Source organism: Sarcophilus harrisii, chromosome X (assembly GCF_902635505.1).
Source record: "Sarcophilus harrisii chromosome X, mSarHar1.11, whole genome shotgun sequence".
Classification (NCBI taxonomy): domain Eukaryota; kingdom Metazoa; phylum Chordata; class Mammalia; order Dasyuromorphia; family Dasyuridae; genus Sarcophilus; species Sarcophilus harrisii.
In genome coordinates, this window is record NC_045432.1 from 69095187 (window position 1) to 69116044 (window position 20858).

At 37.5% G+C, this 20858-nt stretch overlaps 1 non-coding gene across 1 annotated transcript; it reads right to left on the bottom strand.

The window, feature by feature from the left end:
• Positions 1-11315: 11315 nt before the first annotated feature.
• TRNAT-AGU lies at positions 11316-11388 on the bottom strand. Its single transcript has one exon. It is a non-coding gene; the product is annotated as a tRNA-Thr (tRNA).
• Between the last annotated feature and the right edge of the window lie 9470 nt (positions 11389-20858).

A 20858-nucleotide genomic window follows, 5' to 3' on the forward strand; every position in this document is an offset into this window, starting at 1 on the left:
AGTAAAACAAATGATAGAAACAACATAAAATGTAGGCAAACAGCAACAAAAAGAGCGAAAATGATAGCTTGCTTTCTTGATGACTTTCTTGAAGGTTTGTCACCTGCAGAAGAGATTGTTCTCGTCTTGTTGGGCCCCAAATGGCAAAACCGGGAGCCAAAAAAACAAGAGTTGTCTACAAGTAGGATGAGCTGTCTCAGAAAGTGGTAGACTTTCCCTCTCTGAAAGTCTTCAAGCAGAGGATGGAAGACCACTTGTCTTTTAGGTCACAGTGGGAATTCCTTTTGTCTGGGCTTGAAAGAAATGATCACTGACTTCACCCCAATTGTTATACTTCTGGAAACCTATAAATTTGATCTTTCAGTGCCTCTGTGTGGTGTGGAAATAGTAGCCCTAACTTCTTGAAGGCTATGCTATCACAAGGGCATCCAGAATACAAGGTCTGGAAAGGCTTCAAGTACAGGCCCTGTGATAGAGCAGATGCCTGTTACCAGAAAACAGGCCTAATTACGTTCAGAAAGGCTCATCAACACTTTGGCCATAAGATGATGGGATTTGGGGTCACAACAAGTATTGAAGACCAACTGAGCTGTACAGGGGCTATGATTTGCATCAATGCAATGAAATCACATATTCTTGTGGCATTGAATGAATGAAGTACAGTAAATTACACAATATCTAAGATTTTGAATTAAAATATCTAAAATACATTCTGAACTCCCTTTGTAGCACACCATGGTAGTTATTAGACTCTTGGAGCCTGAGTTAAATTGAAAGGAGGAATGAAAAAGTTTATAGTTTTTTCTTTCTGGTCTCAGTCTCCTATGACTTTCTTCCTTATTTAATAGTCACCACATTGCCCTCTGTTAGATTGGATTTTAAAACTTTTCAAGTTAAAAGAACATCAGCAGCTGACAATTCCCACAGATAAGATTTGGGGCTTTTCCCATAACTATTAGATTTTTATGGAAGATATCTAGACCATTATCATGGATGCCCAAGACAGATTTCTTAATTTGTTCAAATGGGCTTGGGCACGCTTCAGTAAAAATCCTAAGACTGGTCTTTCACTCTAATGCTATCCTCTAGGCTTCTATTAGAGGTGAAACAGTGTTATAAAGAGGCCCTTCTGGTCTTTATAGTAATACTTACCCTTCAAGGTAGACAACCCTATACCCAATTTCTCACTTGTCACGGCAAGGCCTTAGCATACGAAGAGAGGATATATAATATTAACTAGCCCTGGATGCTACATTTTCTCCCAAAGTAGGTTAATTTTCTTCATTTTTTCACCGTATAACTCAACACAGCCCCTTGGGTTGCTATTATAGATGAAATGCCTTGTTTATACCGTTAACTCTAGCTTCCTCAAGAGCTATCCCATCGATTTGTGGAAAATCCAGATCCTCTCTTTTTCCTCCTTCCTTCTTCTGACCATTAAGTTCTTTTATTTCTCATTAGCATTGCTGCTAGAGCACTATTTGCCACCCTCTTATACTCTCTGAAATCATTTGTGACCTTGTCAGGATATAAGTTAGAAAGGCTGCTTCCACCACAACATAGTGTTTTCACTCTTTCTGTTGTTGTTTGCTTGCATTTGCTTTTCTTTCTCATTTTTTCCCTTCTTGATCCGATTTTTCTTGTGCATCAAGCTAACTGTATAACTATTTATACATATAGTGTATTTAATTTTTACCTGTTTACCATGTATTGGACTACCTGCCATCTAGGGAAGGGGGTGGGGGAAGGAGGGGAAAAGTTGGAACAGAAGGTTTTGCAAGGATCAGTGTTGAAAAATTACCCATGTGTAAGTTTTGTAAATAAAAAATACCCCAAAAATGAAATATACAAAAAAAAGAAAGGCTTTTTCCTCCCTCTCTCCTGATCTACTCAGCTACATACATTGTGTAATTCAACAGACTTTTAGGATCGTGTATATCTAGACTCATTTGCCCATCTGTCATGGATGGTACTTGGGGGACCCCAGAACCACGCTGACACAGGAAAGGAACACTTGGCTTTCAGAAGCCTGCAATTCTACTCCAGCAGGAATCTACCATACTAAATTTTAGTCCTAGAGGAAATAGAACTGGCCTTTTAGATCTGAACACAGTGGAAAGCAAGCCTCCGTGATACCTTCAGTTAACAATGAAGCCCCAGCCTAGTTGTGTCCCCTTATGGTTCTTGATCTTCTCAGAGCTCTTTGTGATTCATGGGCCGCACCAAGATAAATCTGGACCTTTGATTCTCTTTGTTTCCAGCCTCTGGATACTCCCTCAGCCCATTTAACTTAACTTCCATTTAGTTTCTCCATTTCCAGAAGCCTGAGTGTTTTGCCCCAGACCAGATGTACGCCTTAGTCATTTTCCTTCGCACTTTTACTACAGTTATCATAACCCCTCCCACCCCCTTGCCTGGTTTAAAATTTACAGCAGGTAATTAAAACACCTAAGAAACAGGACTGTAAAAAGGCTGCCCATCTTTCTTGAGCAGCAAGATAACTGTATAAATATACATATGTTGTATTTAACAAATACTTTAACATATTTAACATGTATTGGACTATCTGCCATCTAGGGGAGAGGGTGGGGGGAAAGAGGGGAAAAGTTGGAACAAAAGGTTTTGCAATTGTCAATGCTGAAAATTTACCCGTGCATATATTTTGTAAATAAAAAGCTATAATAAAAAATTAAAAATAAAATAAAAATAAAAAGGATGCATTTAAATGGTAGCAAACATCCCAAAACACTGCAGAACTAAGTGTTCCTGTAAGGCCCATGACTACATTATGAATTGAGTTTGCTTTTCTTGATCAGAAGTTTTGGGGTTTTTTTAATAGCATTTTCCCTCAGTGGATCAGTAGATCTTACCTCAATGACCTAAGCACTCCCTCCATTGATAGTAGTCACAGCATACACATGCCCCTTCATCCGGTGCTATTACCATCCGTGTCCACACAGAAATTCTCCAGAGGGAATCCACCCAACTTATTAGAGGCCTTCTAGTTCTCTTGATATCATATAAATATGGTACTGAGCTTCATGGAGGGCCAATAGTTATCTATATTCCTCCCGAGTACCGTGTGACTCCCCACTGTCTGTCAATAAGCATTTATTCTTGTGTCTTCTATATGCCGGGTACCCCCGGTAAGTGCTGGGGATACAAAGAAAGGTGTAAAACCACCCCTGTTTTCAAGGAGTTTACAATCTAATGTGTGATGACGACCAGATAAGGGGCATGATGAAGTCCTACAGCCAGGGTGGGACATGATCAGAGGAGGTCTGAGTTACAGAGTTGGTTTCATCATATAAGATGATGTGTTTCAGAACATAATGAATTCCAGGAAGGCAACCCAGTGGGAAATGATTAAAAGAATTCCCTGGATGTCCACCTTAAATGTTGGAAGATCTGGGAGGAGCTTTCTGATGTCCACCTTCCATCGTCTCCACTCAGAGGGAAGAGGGGTCCGAGGGGTATGGAGATCTGGATGTCATCTTGCAGAATGATGAGTTTCTGGACATTATAAAGCCCAGATCAGCGAGGTGGGAAATCTAGCTTTTCTTCCAGCTATATGATGACATCCTTTACCTGAGTCCTATGTTAGAGTTCTTTCATTTTAATGTGTTGCTGTCCACTTTTGCCCACCATGTATCTTTTCATTATTTAGTAGATAATCCAGATTGTGTGTCCGATCGGTATCTAAAACTCAATATGTCACAAATAGAATCTTATCTTTTCTTGCAAATCCTCCCCTCTTCTCAGCCATCTTATTATCAGCCAGGGTAATACCAGTCACTCAAGCTCACAATGTCCATGTCATCCTGAATTCTTTACTGTCCCTCACCTCACATCCGATCGATTGCCAGGTCTTATCATTTCTTTCTCCCCAACATCTCTCACAGTTGGTCATCCTTCTTTCATTACACAGCCACTCGATTTAGACCTCCCTCATCACTTGTAGCCTAGACAATTGCAGTAGCCCCTTATTTGGTCTTCCAGCACCAGTTTTCTCTCTACCTCATCCCATCCTCCATTAACTGCCAAAATCATCCTCCCAAAGCCTGCCTGGTTCTCTTTAGGCTGCTTACTACTTTCAGAATCAAATCAAAACTGTTCTGTTTGGCACTTGAAGCTCTTTACATGCTGCCCACTTTCTACCTTCCCAAGCTATACTGGCCTACTTTCCTTTCTTCTCCCTCAATGTATCTTAACAACAACAGCTAGCATTAAAATGGTGTCTACTATTTGTCAGATGCTTTAAAAAGGTAATCTCATTTGATCTTCACAAAAATATCATTATTATTGTCATCTCTATTATTATCTCTATTTTATAGTTGAAGAAATAGTGTCTTGTCCAAGGTCACGCTGTAAATACCTACGGTTGGGTTTAAACTCGAGTCTTGTAGACTGAGTCCAGCTCTACTCACTGTTCATATCTTTGTACCAGCTGTCCCCCATACCTGAATACTCTTCTCTCTTTACTTTCACCTCTTAAGAGCCTTGGATTCTCATCTCAAATTTTATCTTCCATAAAATTAACCATGTTTTAGAGCATAAAAACCTCACAACCAAATGCAAAAAAAGCAGAAATATTAAACATATAAACATAAATTACAATTCAATAACAATCATATCCAATAAAGAGCCACTAAAATGATTCAAACTGAATTTTAAAAAAGCCAAATAAGTTAATTCTAAAGAAAGAGCAAATCAAAGAGCATATCATAGGAACAAATAGCAACTTCATTAAAGATGACAAAATGAGATACCAATATTTTGGTGATACAGCCAAAATAATTCTTAGGAGAAAATTTATATCTTTAAACACTTCCATTATTAATAAGAGAGAAAAAGAGCAGATTAGTGGTTTAGGAATATAACTAACTAAAAAAGGCAAGATTCCCAACAAAACACTGAAATGGAAATCCTTAAAATCAAAGAAGAAATAAACAAAATTGAAAGCAAAAAAAATTAAATTAAAAAATAAAAATAAGAGCTAAATTTTTTTTTTTCAAAGAAAAGTAAAACAGGCCCAACCATTCTGGAGAACAGTCTGGAACGATGCTCAAATTATAAAACTATGCATACCATTTGACCCAGCGATCAGCTATTAGGTCTTTATCCCAGGTTGATTAAAGAAAAATCAAAAGGATCCACCTTTACAAAAATATGTATAGAAACTCTTTTTTGTAGTGGCAAAGAATTAGAAATTGAGGGTATGACTATCAGTTGAAGAACGATGAACAAGCTGTTTTATATGATCAGTGATAGAACAATACTGTGTTATAAAAAATGACCAGGGGGATGGCCTCAGAAAAACTTGGAAAGGTTTATATGAACTCCTACAATATGAAGTGAGCAGAACCAGGAGAATATTGTATACAGCAACACTGTATTGTAACAATGATCAACTGTGAAAGACTTAGCTACTCAGATCAATATAATGAGCCACAACAGTTCCAAAGGACTCATGGTGAAAAATACTATCTACTGTGGGAAAACTGGGATACATTGTTAGTGGAATTGTGAATACATCCAGCCATTCTGGAGAGCAATTTGGAACTATGCTCCAAAAGCTATCAAACTGTGCATACCCTTTGATCCAGCAGTGTTACTATTGGGCTTATATCCCAAAGAGATCTTAAAAAAGGGAAAGGGACCTGTATGTGCAAGAATGTTTGTGGCAGCCCTCTTTGTAGTGACCAGAAACTGGAAACTGAGTGGATGCCTATCAATTGGAGAATGGCTGAATAAATTGTGGTATATGAATATTATGGAATATTATTGTTCTCTAAGAAATGACCAGTGGGATGATTTCAGAAAGGCCTGGAGAGACTCACATGAAGTGATGCTGAGTGAAGTGAGCACAACCAGGAGATCATCATATAATTCAACAACAAGACTATATGATGATCAATTCTGATGGACGTGGCCCTCTTCAACAATGAGATGAACCAAATCAGTTCCAATAGAGCAGTAATGAATTGAACCAGCTACACCCAGGGAAAGAACTCTGGGAGATGACTATTCACCGCTACATAGAATTCCCAATCCCTCTATTTTTGTCCACCTGCATTTTTTATTTCCTTCACAGGTTAATTGTACACTATTTCAAAGTCCAGTTCTTCTTGTACAGCAAAATAATTGTATGGACATGTATACATATATTGTATTTAACATATATTTTAACATATTTAACATGTATTGGTCTACCTGCCATCTGGGGGAGGAGGTGAGGAGAAAGAGGGGAAAAACTGGAACAAAAGGTTTTGCAACTGTTAATGCTGAAAAATTACCCATGCATATATCTTGTAAATAAAAAAGCTATAATAATAAAAAAAAGAAAAATGCTATCCACCTACAATGAGAGAAGTGATGAACTGAGTGCAGATTGAAGTCTATTTTCTTTTACTTTCTTAATCTTTCTTGTTTTGATTGCAATACAGATAATATGGAAATAAGTTTCCCATGACTTCACAGATGTAGTACCTATCATATTGCTTACCTTCTCAATGGATGGAGTAGGAAGTGAAGAGAAGAAGAAAACTTGACAATAAAAATAATTTTAATAAATAATTTAAAACAATTTGAAAAAGACTTTTGGGGGGAAATCAGTATAATAAATCATTAGCTAATTTGACTTTTTGAAAAAAGAAAGAAAACTAATTTATTAATATCAAAAATGAAAAAGGTAAATTCACAACCAAGGAAGAAGAAATGAAGGAAATTATTAGAAACCATTTCCTCCCATTATTAAATTATTAAAACTGAAAATGTAAATGAAATGGATGAGTATAAAATCCAATCTCTTAATATTAATCTTCATGATATATTGCTGTAGTGTGTTTGTTGATATTTTAATAAAAAAATTTGCATTTATAGTCATTAGAGTCATTGGATGATAATTTTCTTTCTCTCTTTTGATTCTCCTTGGTTTAAGTATCAACAACAAATTTTATCATTAAAATAATTTGGTAGAACCCCTTATCTTCCTATTTTTTTTAGTTATGTAACTTTCAACTTAATTATCCTTTAAATATTTGATGGACTTCCATTGTAAATCCATCTGGTACTGTCTCCTCTCCTCAACCCCCCACTGGGAGGTCATTTATGACTCGTTCAAGTTCTTTTTATATGATTGGGCTAATTGAGTCTTTTATTTATTGTTCTGTTTATTTGAACATTTTATATTTTATCTTATCATTATCATCATTATTACCATTGCTATTATGTCAAAAATGGTGATTATTATGATAAGATAAGGAAGAGGAAGAGCAATTGAGGAAATAATAGGATTATTCTTCTTTGCCTCTACATCACAGTGGTAACAAAATCATCACTTTTGCAAATAGTATGATAGTTTACTTAGAGAACCCTATAGAGTCTACTAAAAAACTAATCAAAACAATTAACAACCTCAGCAAAGTTACAGGATATAAGATAAAACCACAGAAATTAAGAATTTCTCTATATTACCAAGGAATCCAGCAAGAAGAGATAGAAAGAGAAACTCAATTTAAAACGACTATAAAAATTACAAAATACTTTGGAGTCTACTTGCCAAAACACACTCATATGAACTATATGAATACTAAAGTACAAAACACTTTCTACAAATAAGGACATCAAAACAATAGAGTAATATTCACTGATCATAGATAGGCTAAACCAATATAATCAAAATTACAATGTTACCTAAATTAATTTATTTATTCAGTGCCACAGCAATCAAACTACAAAAGAATTACTTTAAGGAAAAAATAATAACAAAGTCCATCTGAAGTAGCAGAAGACCAAGAATCTCAAGGAAAACAATGGGTGGGGGGAGGGATGTGTGACTAAAAGGAGCTTAGTAGTATCAGATCTCAGACTATATTACAAAACAGTAGTCACCAAAACAATTTGGTTTTGGTTAAGAAATAAGGTGCATCAAGCAGTGCACAAAATTAGGTACCCAATATACAGAAGTAAACAAGCACAGTAACTTAGTGTTTGAGAAATTCAAGATCCAACCTATTGTGGTTAGAACTCACTCTGACAAAAATCGTTGGGAAAACCAAAAAGCAATCTGGGAAGAACTAGTAGGTAACCAACATTGTAGAGGGTCACAGACAGTGGGGAAACTCTGGGTAAGGTATAAGACCCTCAGAAGGAACCTGCTAACAGTGTCTGGTTGGGCTCCACATCTCCCCTAAGGGTTCTTGGCCTTCCTGAGAAGTCAGGGGGCCGTGACAACCTGTGTTGAGATTGAAGCAGAGTAATACCAGGTGGCAAACTATGTACAACAGCAAGTTGTTCATGTTGTCCCACGTGTGCAGTATATACTTAGCGCATGCCCAGTGTTTTTGTTACTTAAGGGTTTGAGGGTATAAAAAGGGGAAAGTCCTTGGAATAAATGGACTCCATTTTTCCACCATCCTCAGGAGTCCCACCTCATCACGTCTCTACTAGGATGGTATATTTTAATCACCCTGGCCTGGGGGCTCTAGAAAGCAACAGTACATTTTGTCACCCCAACTTGGGGGGTCTAGAAAGCAGGATACATATAAGATGCCATACCATATATCAAATTCTACATAGGAACATGACATAAAGGGTAATGTCATAAATAAATTATAGGTGCAAGGAATAACTCATCTGTCAGATCTATGGATTAGAGAAGAGTTAATGACCAAATAAAAGAGAGAGGATCAGAGAAGGTAAAATGTATAATTTGATTATGTGAAATTAAAAATTATTTGACGCAAAGAAAAGTAGGCTAATGAGAAAAATAACTAGGCCTAACAAGTTACTAAATTGTATATACTCTGACCTAACTATACCATAACTAGATCTGTATCCCAAAGAGGTAAAGAAAGAGGAAAAGAACTCGTGCATACAAAAATATTGATAGCAGTTATTTTTTGATGGCCAAGAACTGGAAACTGAAGAGAAACTCATTAACTAAGGAATGGAAGAACAAATTATGGTATGTGAAGTTACAGAATACTTTTGTGCTGTGGGAAATGATGGAAACGGTTTCAGAGAAACCTCAAAACACTTGTATGGACTGATAGAGACTGAAACAAGTGGTACAACTAACAGAAGAACAAGAATATTGTAAAACTGAAGTTTTTAATGAAGTTTAGGAAGATGTAACGGGCAATCACAGTTCCAGAGGACTCATGATGAAACATGCTACCCACCTCCTGAGAGACAGTTGATGGATTCAGGGTGATTGGTACAGATTTTGTAGTGAGGAGACAGATACGATGAGAGAATTTGTTTTGCTTCACTGTAAATGTTTGTAACAAGTTTTGCTGTTGAGGGGCAGAAGGGAAGGTGGGAATGAGAGAAAGTGGATTTTCATTGATTGAAAAAAAGACAATTTCATTTTAAAAACAAAAAAAATATCAAATGGCATAAATAAAGCAAAACAGCCTAGTAAAACATTAAGGAAGTATGTGTCTTCAGAGATTATACCTTAGATTAGGCCTTTGTTCTTTGCACAATGGATTTCAAGTTGCCATTGTATATTTGTTTTTATGTGAGAATCTAGTTGGAAGGACTATATAATTTTAGCACTGAGAAAATTGGACAGAGGTGAACATCCTGAGAACCAGATTGTTGAGATCAATTGGGAATCTATGTCAAAGTAACTGCTATATGTTTTCTGTAGCCTCTTTCAAAGTAGTCATCATCAGGGCTTGGTTGATAGTGGGAGAGGCCAGACTGGATATGGTCAGATCACTGGGAGAACAAACAGACCAGCAGGGTGGAACAAATAATCAGGAAGTATCCACAGCGCACAGCAGGTGGAAGTTCAGGAAGAAGGGTAACATATTGGATTACATTGTACCTGCAACGGACAATATAGATGGAGGTCTTGGCTAGTATGCTGTGAGCATCAAGCCCCCCATGCTATTCTCAGTCTATGCAATTGTATAGGCTGTGCCCTCCACTCCCACACACTCCCTATACCCAGAATGCATTCACTTCTCAGTTCTGCTTCTTGGAATCCCCACTTTCCATCAAGCCTTATTTTAAGTGCTTTGTCCTCTATGAGGCCTTTCCTGATCCCTTACCTTCTAGTGCCTTTCCTTTTCCTTAGTGATTTTGTATCATGTGTGTGTGTGTGAAGAGAGAGAGAGAGAGAGAGAGAGAGAGATACAAAATGGCACATGATAACCTAAACCAAAACACAAACCAAAAAAACAAACAAACCAACCCAAATGGGGTCACAAAGAGTCTGAACTGACTAAACAATGCGTTAAGTGAAATTATGTTTTATTCAAATTCCTTTTGTCCCTGCTCTTAAGTAGATGCTGATATGAGTGAGCCTTTTTTTAAAAAATGTGCCAGTTAGCACGGTCCACCATTAGTGTTCTTAAGTTCCATAAAATGACCTGAAGTTACAAGCTGTTTGGAACTTGGTGGTGTCTGCCAGGCCTTCCCAGCTGTGCTGAGAGAATAGAACAAAGTGGCAAAGAGGAAATTTCAATGAACAAGGATAATCACATTTTGTGTTCTGGGAAGGGAGCCTGAAGGAAGATCAGGAAAAAAAAAATACAATTACCTTATGTGACAGGTGGGCGCATATATAAAAACCATCCTGATTTTATGATGCAGGCCTGTTAGGTTTGATGGATACTTTCACTGCTGTTTTTCTAAATTGCACCAATAAAAAGATAATGTGTTTTTGTTTTTTAAAATAGTCTCAGCCTCTCTTGAGGTCTGAGCCTGATGATGAGGGGCTCCTCAGTGTGCCTGCTGGGTGCATTGGTAACTGGCCTTCCACCATGTTGGGATGCAGGAACATATCCAGATGGGACTCAATATTTGGCTTGGAGTCATTCTTTGCCCAAGCTCCTGAAATGGAGTTGCACCTGACTGCAGCTGATGATTAAATGCAGAGAAGTGTGCAGGGTCAGGTGACCCAAAAACTAAGGCTTGGCAACAAGAAATCAGTTTGGGTCTCCTTTAACCTGCTGTTCTGTGTTGGTTTTAGGCTGGGTTTCCTTCTGTTTTTCCTTGAATTTCGCCTTTTGTCCTCCTTCCCCCCCCCTGCCTTAGGAATAGATCCCCTATTTTCTGGATGGTTTCGCCCAAACACCCTAAGCCTTGTAACGCCTGTAAGCATTCCATTCTGACGTAGTAGTGCATAGAATTCTCTGTCCTAACTGTTATTCATTTTCCCAGTTTATCTTTTGAACCCAATTAGGGGACAATAAAACATGATAATCAGAAATAATTATTATTAGTATGATTACAGATTGATTCAATTAAAATTTGGCAAAGAAATAAGTGTGTCAATGACACGGTTGAAGAAAACGGTTAGGCCCCACTGGGATTCGAACCCAGGATATCCTGCTTACTAGGCAGGCGCTTTAACCACTAAGCCATGAGGCCTTCACATAGGATGGAGTTGAAAATGTCACCTAAGTGATTCGGACGTTCCATAAGCATAGGGCTGGGTTCTTCTGATCCGCGTCACGTGATCAACATATGAAAGGACTTATTAAACTGATGCTCGCAAGGAAAATGAGTTAGTGGTCTCCATCCACTATAAAATGGACATATATTAAAGGACAAATTGTTCTCGTTTCATATTGATATCCATCAGAGGAGTACTAAATTGCTTTTTCAGATTTTTTTGTAAAAAAATTTCTTTAATTAAAATGTGAACATGACTTGTCAGTTATTTTTCAAAGACCAAAATCCATGGCTTAACATTTTTAAGCATTTAGAAATATTTTGCCAACTCTCAAAATGCATATTATTAAGTTTTCTCCAGATATTTTTAGGTTAAATAACATTTTTGTTTTATGGGTGCAAGGAATCATAGAATTTCAAGCAGAAACGGAACTTAATCCAACCCTTTTGTTTTACAAATGGAGAAACTGAGTCCCAGAGATATGAACTGTGTTGTCCAAGATCACAAGGTAGTCGAACCCTCTGATGCTAAACTCATTTCTCTATTGTACTGTGCTTTCTCAGGAAATGATCTTGTAGATCATAATTTCAGAGTCAGAAGGGACATTCGAGTTAGTCTAGTCCAACCCTCCTGTTTTACAGCTGAGGAAACTGAGTCCGGGAAAGGAAGGGAAGTTATCCACCCGATATTTTGCAGGTGGTTTCTTGTATCTCTACATTGTACTCACTACAATTACATTATCTTCAAAGATGAATGTGTGATTTTAGGGTTATAAAAGCTTTTGTGTCCTTTCCCCTTAGAATCTTATTCAAACGAAAAACGGTTCCTGCTTTTTTGATCAGAATGATAAATAATGACTTCGTACAAGCTGATTTGAAACCGGATCCTTGACTTTCATTCATTTAATTGTAAAGCAGCATTTAAAAATCCCCACCAAAATACTTCACATAGCAGACTGCCATACGGAAGCTTTTATGTGAAGGCACATTGTATAAGGCTTGGTCAGTGGCCAGAAGTGGTAGGATTTTGCTGAGCATGTCCTAGCATTATGAGAGGATGCTGGCATAAACAGAAATGCAGAACAGTAAAATGAAAGGGAGGACAGAGAGAAAACCAATAAAGATGAGGTATTAAAAAGTTAAATACAGCTTATTAGAGGACCCATTTAGTGGTTCGGTGTGAGCAAAGACCTGCAGAAATGACCTTTCATTTCAGCATAAAAGAAATATAATTATAAATTATTTCTATAGTACTATACCCTCATCAGATAGGATTCACTAGACTTTGCAATGAAAAGATGGTTTTATTAAAAAAAAAAAAAAAACTGGCAGTAATGGCGTTAACTCTGTGCCTTCCAGAGCCGTAACTAAGGCTAGGCAATTAAGTCATTGTCTCAGGGTGCCTAAATTTAGAGGGTGTTACTAGCATGTGTAATTTTCATCTGGTAGAAATAACCCAAATATAGCACCTAGATAAAAACAATTATTTAAAATAGGAAGCTTCTTCAGTTGATAAATGGTGAAAGGATAAGAACAGTCATTTGTCAGAAAAAGAAATCAAAGTCATCAATTTTCATGGAAAAATGTTCTATCAGATTGGCTAAGATGATAAAAAAGGAAACTGCTAAGTGAAAAAATTACGACCCTGATATACCCTTGGTGGAGTTGTGAACTGATCCAACTATTTGGGAGAGCAATTTGGAGTTTCACACATAGGGCTATAAAATTGTGCATACCCTTTGACCCAGCAGTACCACTACTAGGTTTGTCTCCCAAAGAGATCCAAGAGAGAAGAGAAAAAGATCTGTACTACAAAACTAATTCCAGCAGCTCTTTCTGTTGTGGGAAAGAATTGGAAATCAAAGGGGTACCCGCCTGGTTCAATGGTTGAACAAGTTGTAAAAAGTTTTGTTGGAACACATGGATGCAACACAGTAAGAAATGAGAAGCAACATGCTTTCAGAGAAACCTGGGGAGACTTATATGAACTGATACAAAGTAGAATAAGCAGAACCAGGAAAAGATTTTATACATAATAACAGTTATATTGTAACAGTGACTAGATGTGAGAGATTTAGCTACTCTAAACGAGACAGTGATCCAAGACAATTCCGAACGATCAAAAATGAAAAATGTTATCCAACTCCTAGAGAGAGAAGTGATGAACTCTAAGTAACGTATGTATTTATATATTTCTTAGCTTCTAAGGAGTGGAGAAGGGGAGGAAAGGAGATAGAGAATTTGAAACTCAAAAGTTTTTTTTTTTTTTAATAAATAAATGGGTGGGGGGCGGGGGAGCTAGATCGGGTAGTAGATAGAGCACCAGCCCTGAAGTCAGGAGGACCTGAGTTCAAATCTGGCCTCAGGACACTTAACACTTCCTAGTTGTGTGACTTTAGGCAAGTCTCAGGACACTTAACACTTCCTAGTTGTGTGACCCTAAGCAAGTCATTTAATCCCAGCAAATATAAATAAATAACTAAATGAATGAATGAATGAAAAATGGCTTTGCTTTATCCCTCTACCCCACTCCCTAGCCCTTCCTTATTATCTACACTAGCAGGGGATTCCGTAGTTATAAACTACCAGGGTCCAATGTTTCCATCCCAAGGTCTCTATCTTTCTACCATGGGCCACAGACATTTGTATCCTGAATTCCAAGGTCTCTCTGAACATTCTCTTCAACTTCTTCACTAGGGTAGGTTTATATTTCTTGCCCCAAGCACCAGAATTGCTTGTTATGGCTTCGATAGCAGCAACTTATTAGAGCTTTATCTGAAAATTAAAACTTCTTCTCTTCAGAAGAATGAAAATATGAGGAACTTCCAATAGTGAGCATTATTGAGGATCGTCCTATGGAACGTACATAGGGTTGTCCTTGGTTCCAGGTGACCATATTGGAGCCTGATTCTGGCCATTTGTGATCCAGTGCTTTTTGGGGTCCTCAGCTAGTGCAGACCTGCTGACATCAGCCTTATCCACACTTATCCACAATTATCATCGCCTCTACGACCTTCGGAAGACGAAAGTCTCCGGATACGACAGAGTAGTTCTGACACCCTTTATGCAGTTAGAGAAGCTTTATTGCTTGGTTACATCATCTTGTCTCTCCTTCTGCTTCTTCTCTCTCCCTCTGCTGTCCTGTTCTTATACCCCTCTCATCTCCCTTGCCAACGTGCCCCAACAATAAGTATGTGTTTAACTTGTGTATCCAGGAGCCCAGCTCCTGAGACAGTGGGGGCCATCTCGATTTGATGCGTGTTCAATGCCTGTCCTGGCGAGTCTACAGAGCCAGTGAGACAGAACTCACACCCGAGGCCTCAACATCCATTCCCAAGAGTGAGCTGACTGAAATCCAACCAGCCAAAGACCACAAGGATCAAGTTTGCACAAGACTTATCTTTGCACAGACTTGTTGCCTATACAAATGGGGCATTGTGTACAAGGTACAATATGAAGGGTCTCAAGATTAATGCAGACTCTTGTTATTCTGTGCCCTAGCACTCTTGTTGCTAGGTACTCTAGCAAGTGCTGAAGGCATTGCATTTTAAAATGATGAAGAGACTTGCTGCTTAGCAGGAAGAGCTGATGACTTAGTGAATGTTTAAAAGGGGTGTCCTTATCTTCAAGATTTTCTTAATCTCTTCCAGTGACATCTGACTTTTGTGTATTTGAAGAGACAGGGGTGCAAGATGACAAAGAGAACTCAAACTCCCTCAATACTTGATAAAACCCACAGGTGCATCTCTGTCTCTCTCTGACCAGTTCTACTCTGCCATTGTACTGCATGAAGTCATGGATGGAAAAAAAAAAAAAAAACTCATGTACTCGTGTGTTTATAGCACCCTTTTTATGATAACAAGAAACTAGAAACAGTACATTAATTCTTAAAGTATCTCCTCTTGACTTGATTTCCAGATTACTTTTTTTCCTGAGGCAATTGGGGTCAAGTGATTTGCCCAGGGTCACACAATTAGGAAATGTTAAGTGTCTGAGGTCAGATTTGAATTTAGGTCCTCCAGACTTCAGGACTGGTGATCTATCTACTGTACCACCTAGCTGCCCCTTTCCAGATTATTTTTTTTTTTAATATCAGATACCTTGTAATATCTTTTATTTTTTTAATCTTTTGATTTCAATATTTCTTGATGTTTCATGGAGCCATTGACTTTGTTTTTTCTATTCTAGTTTTCAGGGAATCCATTAATTGGATAAAATAAATGTTAACACTTTCTCTTCTACTTTATTTTTTTCTCCTTCCAATTTTTTGTTCCAAAACTTTATTTTTTTTTCCTCTTTCTTCATTTCTTGTAGGTAGTCATGCTGTCCTTATACAAACTCCATTTTAAAAATTTGAATCTTTTTAGAAGATTTTCTTGTTTAAAATTTTCAGTAGTATTTTGTTTTCCAGATACTCGTCAAGATAGTTTTCGACATTCATTTTATAAGTCTGTGTTTCAGATTTTTCTCCCTCCCTCCCTTACCTCTCCCCTTTCCAAGACAGGAAACAATCTGATGTAGATTAAATAACAGTTGTTGTTGAATCATTTTGTTTTTGGTCATATCTGACTCTTCTTCAAATCATTTGGATTTTGTTTTGTATTGTTTGTTTATTTGTTTGTTTTTGACAAAGATACTGGACTAGTGTTTCTTTTTTCCAGATCATTTTATAGATGAGGAACTGAGCCAAACAGGGTTAAGTGAATTGCCCAGGATCATACGGATGTGTCAGAATCTGAATTTGAATTAGCAAAGAGAATTTTTTTTTTATTATTCCAAGCTATTACTCTAACCATTGTGCCAGTTTGTTGCCATTATAATAATTAGCTCACTTTTAAGCATTGGGGTAAAGTAATGGCTCTCAGGCCCACATAATCACTTTCTCTGTTATTTTGTAGAACTTCTATCTAGGAAAATGTTGTTAATACTCCTCTAGTAACCGCTGTGCCCCAGTTGGGAAACTTCCTACCATTCAGACAGAGGTTTGGCTTGATGCTCTAATTTACATTTTGTAGTTCTAGCTAACCTCAGCTTCCTCCTTTTCTTGGCAAAGAAATACGAGCCTTTATGACTGTTCTGAGCTGGGGAGCAGTCCCCTGGTAGATTAACTTCAGTATTGAACAGAAAGAGACACTCATATGTCATTTAATATTCAACAACAACAAAAAAGATTTACTTAGTTGTAGCAGAAAGCTATTCAACAAAGATAAGCATTGAAGGCACCTTGAATTGATTCAACTGAGCAATGCTCTTTTGTCTAAGTTACCTATTGTGATCTTTCAGTCCTGTGAACCCAGAAAATCTCGATGATGATCTTGGTACCTTTTAAAGAAAAATCAGTTAAGAAGGAGTTAAGATATTGCTCCTACCACAATGATCTACCCTGATTTGTTTCTTCATCTAGATGGCAAAATCAGTATATGGGAAATGTTTAGATAAAAGAAAGAAATGAAGTGAGTGTATGATAGATCCTATTACAAGATAGGCACAGGAAGAGGAAGATGAGAAAAGGCAACTTCTGGACCACCTTCAGTTCTTGAAGCAATGATTACAACTGGCAGCTCCAAGCCCAGTTTTTTTGTTCCAAAAAGCCTACAGGGACCCAGTGGCTTACACTGAGCTCCTTCTTCTCTACTGTAGCCCAGTTCCCCTTTCCCTAGCTCACCCTTCTCTAGTTTCTCAGCTTGTTTAGTCCTACTGCCATTTTTACCTAGCTCATCTAGTCTCAGTTTCTTTATCTGAATCTTTTTTCTTTGGATTGTGTGCAGTCTTTTGGGAAAATTTAAGGCGTGACTCCAGTCTACCTTCTGGCTTATAGGTTGTGATCATTCAAATCATTTTCAGAGTTTAAAGGGAATATTTGTTCCTCTGAACTACAAATTTCAGATCGCAAGACAGTTCCCAAACTCCCTATTACACTGGGATACCAAAATTTTCAAACTCTAAAATAGAATATAGATTCTGTTAAAAAATATTCCACTCTGGAAATCATAAGATCCAAGACATATTGTGTTCTAGAAATTAAAGCTTCCCTTTTGGCTTGATTTTCATAGGAAAATCTCTGTCAGTGGCAAAGTAAGGGCATTTATTTCCTTAGCCCATCCATATGAGGAATGGGAGAAAGGCAGGGATGATCAGGACTTATAGCCAGGTAGCTTTGGTTTATATGCAGAGCTAATTGAAATTTTGTGTACTAAGCAGAATGTTTATGGACCTAAAAATATTTGGAAATCACTTGCAAGTGTGCAAAATAAACTAAGCTGAAAGCTGTTACTACAATGTGAAGTAAAGCATTTATTCTCAGCTTTTATACTCCAGCAGTACTCACTCGCTGCAATAAACTTTTTATCCACATGTGATTCAATTTAATCCCAAAAGCATTTATTGAGAGTGCAAGATTTTGAGCTAGGTGCTAGGGCTAGACACAGAAGGAAAAATGCTTAAGGAGCTTATATTGTACTGGAATGTAATACTCATACTCCAACACAATGAAGGCCATAGTCTACAAAGAGTGGCCTGGCAAATATGCATCCAAACTGGTAGAGGGGTAGAGAGCACACGCATTTCTGAGTCACTTGTAATCTGCCCCCATTCAGGTACTAAGAGTAGCTGCACCAGGCAAAATTCTCAACATCCCTCTGACCGTGCGCCAGTCCCACACTCCATAGCACCCCCCCCCCCCAACGTCACTTGATGGCTACAGAAGAAACCTTTTGGGAGTGGGTTCTGTGTTCTGCAGCAGTGGCCAGTGAATAAGCATACACACACACAGAGTTTTTGTTTTTCAGTGGGAAAGAGTGAGTATTCCAGGCCGAACAGCCCTTGATGGTTATGATTGCATTATATTTTCTCCCATACATATCCTTCTTCTGAATTTCCCTGTTTCTATTGAAGATAATACCATCCTTCCAGACAAAAAGGTCTGTAAACTTGGCAGTATCTTGGAATCTTCACTCTCTCCCATCCTTTGCATCCAATCAGTCGCTAAATCTCCTTATCTCCACAATACCAGTAGCATCCACTCCCATGCCTCCAGTCACACAGCCATCACCACAGTTCAGTTCCTCATCTCATCTCCCTAAGAGCTTCCTGATCAGTTTTCCTGCCTCTCCAATGTATCCCCCATAAAACCATGATGTGATCTTCCTAAAGTTCTGGTCTGGCCAAGTAAACTCCCCGTTTAAGTTCCCTATTGACGGTTAGGATCAAATACAATTTCATCTTTTCCTCATCCTTTAAAAATATTTATTTTGTCATGAAGATAATGTCTTCTATTATTTTCTATGTTTTCTTGAAATGGAAATCTATGGTTACATATTTTTAATCCTCCCTGATGTTCTGGGCCCATGACAATTTTTTTTCCTTTTTCTGCCTCTCTTTTTCTATTTTGTATTTAAATTTTAAAGAAATAAATTTTTAGAAAATGATTTAAAAAATAAAATAAAAATATTTTTGTGTATGTTTTATAATGTATACATTATCAGCATAGTGGTTTGGAATATGACTTATAGCTATGTAAATATGCATATGTTTACTCAAATGCTTATTTTCATATAACTATTTGAGCAAATAAATCCTTTGGGTTTTTTTTTTTCTGAGAGAGGTATATGATCAAAAAAGTTTAGAGCACTGCCCTGAGCTTGGTCATACATCTAAGACAACTGCATCCTGGGACATCACCAGTCATCTTGACTTATGTCCTGCCACTTGATTTTGATGACTCTGGAAGACAGGGTGAGGCTGATGACTTTGTGAGACTCTGCCTCATTTGAGTCCAATTCACTTGTGAGTCAAGACATCACATCATGATGTCATTGATTCTCTTTGAAAACAAAGGACAGACAACAACAACATCCCTGTATTCTGTATGTCATAGAATTGTATGATAATTATTTGTCATTTCCTTATGCTTCATTTAAAGCCACGATTAGAATGGTAGTGAAAATAGTAAAGTTGTATAAGAAATCCAGCTCATTTTTCCACATTGCTAATCATGTGGGCAAAAGGCTGCAGCGTCATGGGACAAAAATCAAGAACTATCCAGTGACATTAAAATGATCAAAATGCTCATTTGCTCCAAACAGCTATAAATGGAAAGGACCTTCACAAATGCTCTACAAAGCATAATTAATATTCATGTGTAGACACAGTTTTATTTACAAATATCAGTAAGTTTACAATGTGCTTTGTTTTAAACTACTGCTATAAATGGAAATCACTTTCACTACCACTATAGAGAACATCATTAATAATCACATGTAGATATAGCTGAGCCCCAAATATCAGTGCGTGTATCAAGTAATTTGCCCTAAACTACTGCCTTATAAAAGGAAATTACTTTCCCAACCATTTGAGAGCTTAATTACTAATCAAACATAGATACAGTTTTAGTTACAAATATTAGAGTTTATTGCGTAATACACTAAAATAATTGCACTCTAAAAACATTTATTTTCACCCATTCTTGAAAACCAAATGCTTAACATAAACCATGAAATGTTCACCATAACAATACTTTCAAAGGCTGTTTACTAAAACATGAATTTTGTGCAAATAATGTAAAAATTCAGTGGAGCCCCAAAGGCAATGGGAGGGAGTCGATAACATTCCCATTGGACAAAAAGCAGGGTCTCTTGCCAGAGCCATAACTCAGAAGCAGCCTGTTAACCATATTTAGTAGCAGGAGAGCCTTTAGTTGGTTAACTGATCTAACAATAAATACCTTATCATTGCTTGCTTTGAAAATGACTGTGGTATTGAGAATTTCCAAGGTCGGAACAAAATTCATCAAAACCCAAAGAATACAGACACATGAAAATTCCAGAAAGAAAGGTTTTATTCTATGACCTAGGAATTCACTTATCAAATGCTGAAGCACTGACATCCACTGCAGTTACCTCTCATCCTTTTGGAAACCAATAGGCCAATTTCTGGATTATTCAGGTCTTCCCCTTTCCTTGTCCCCAATCTTTTTTTTTTTTTTTTAAACCTTTTCCTTCTCCCTTTGTTTGGCAGCTTATATGCCATTTAACTGATCATCAGAACTTGCAAAAGATTACTGAAAGTAAACAAACTTTGACTACCTAATTATGCTTCTCCTCTCCAATGTCAGTAAAGGTTCTTTTGAGGAAGGAGGTCAAAGCCACTAGCTGAAATCGGGAATATCTGAAGGACCTTACCATCTATAGGGTATCATTCTCCCATTTGGACTCTTCACTGCATATGCTACATAACACTGACAGACACTCTATCTCTATCTCCCCATTTTATATCTTGCATGATATTAATCCAGTTATATCTCTCTCTGATGACTTTTGAGGCTTCTGTGTAGTTCTTCATTGTTAAGGTGTTTCCACATCCTCATGCCCTTTACATTGCTGTCCAGAAATCCCTTCTTTGATGCTTTATTATGCCTTGGAAGTGCTCCAAGGCTCCCAGTCTGGGGG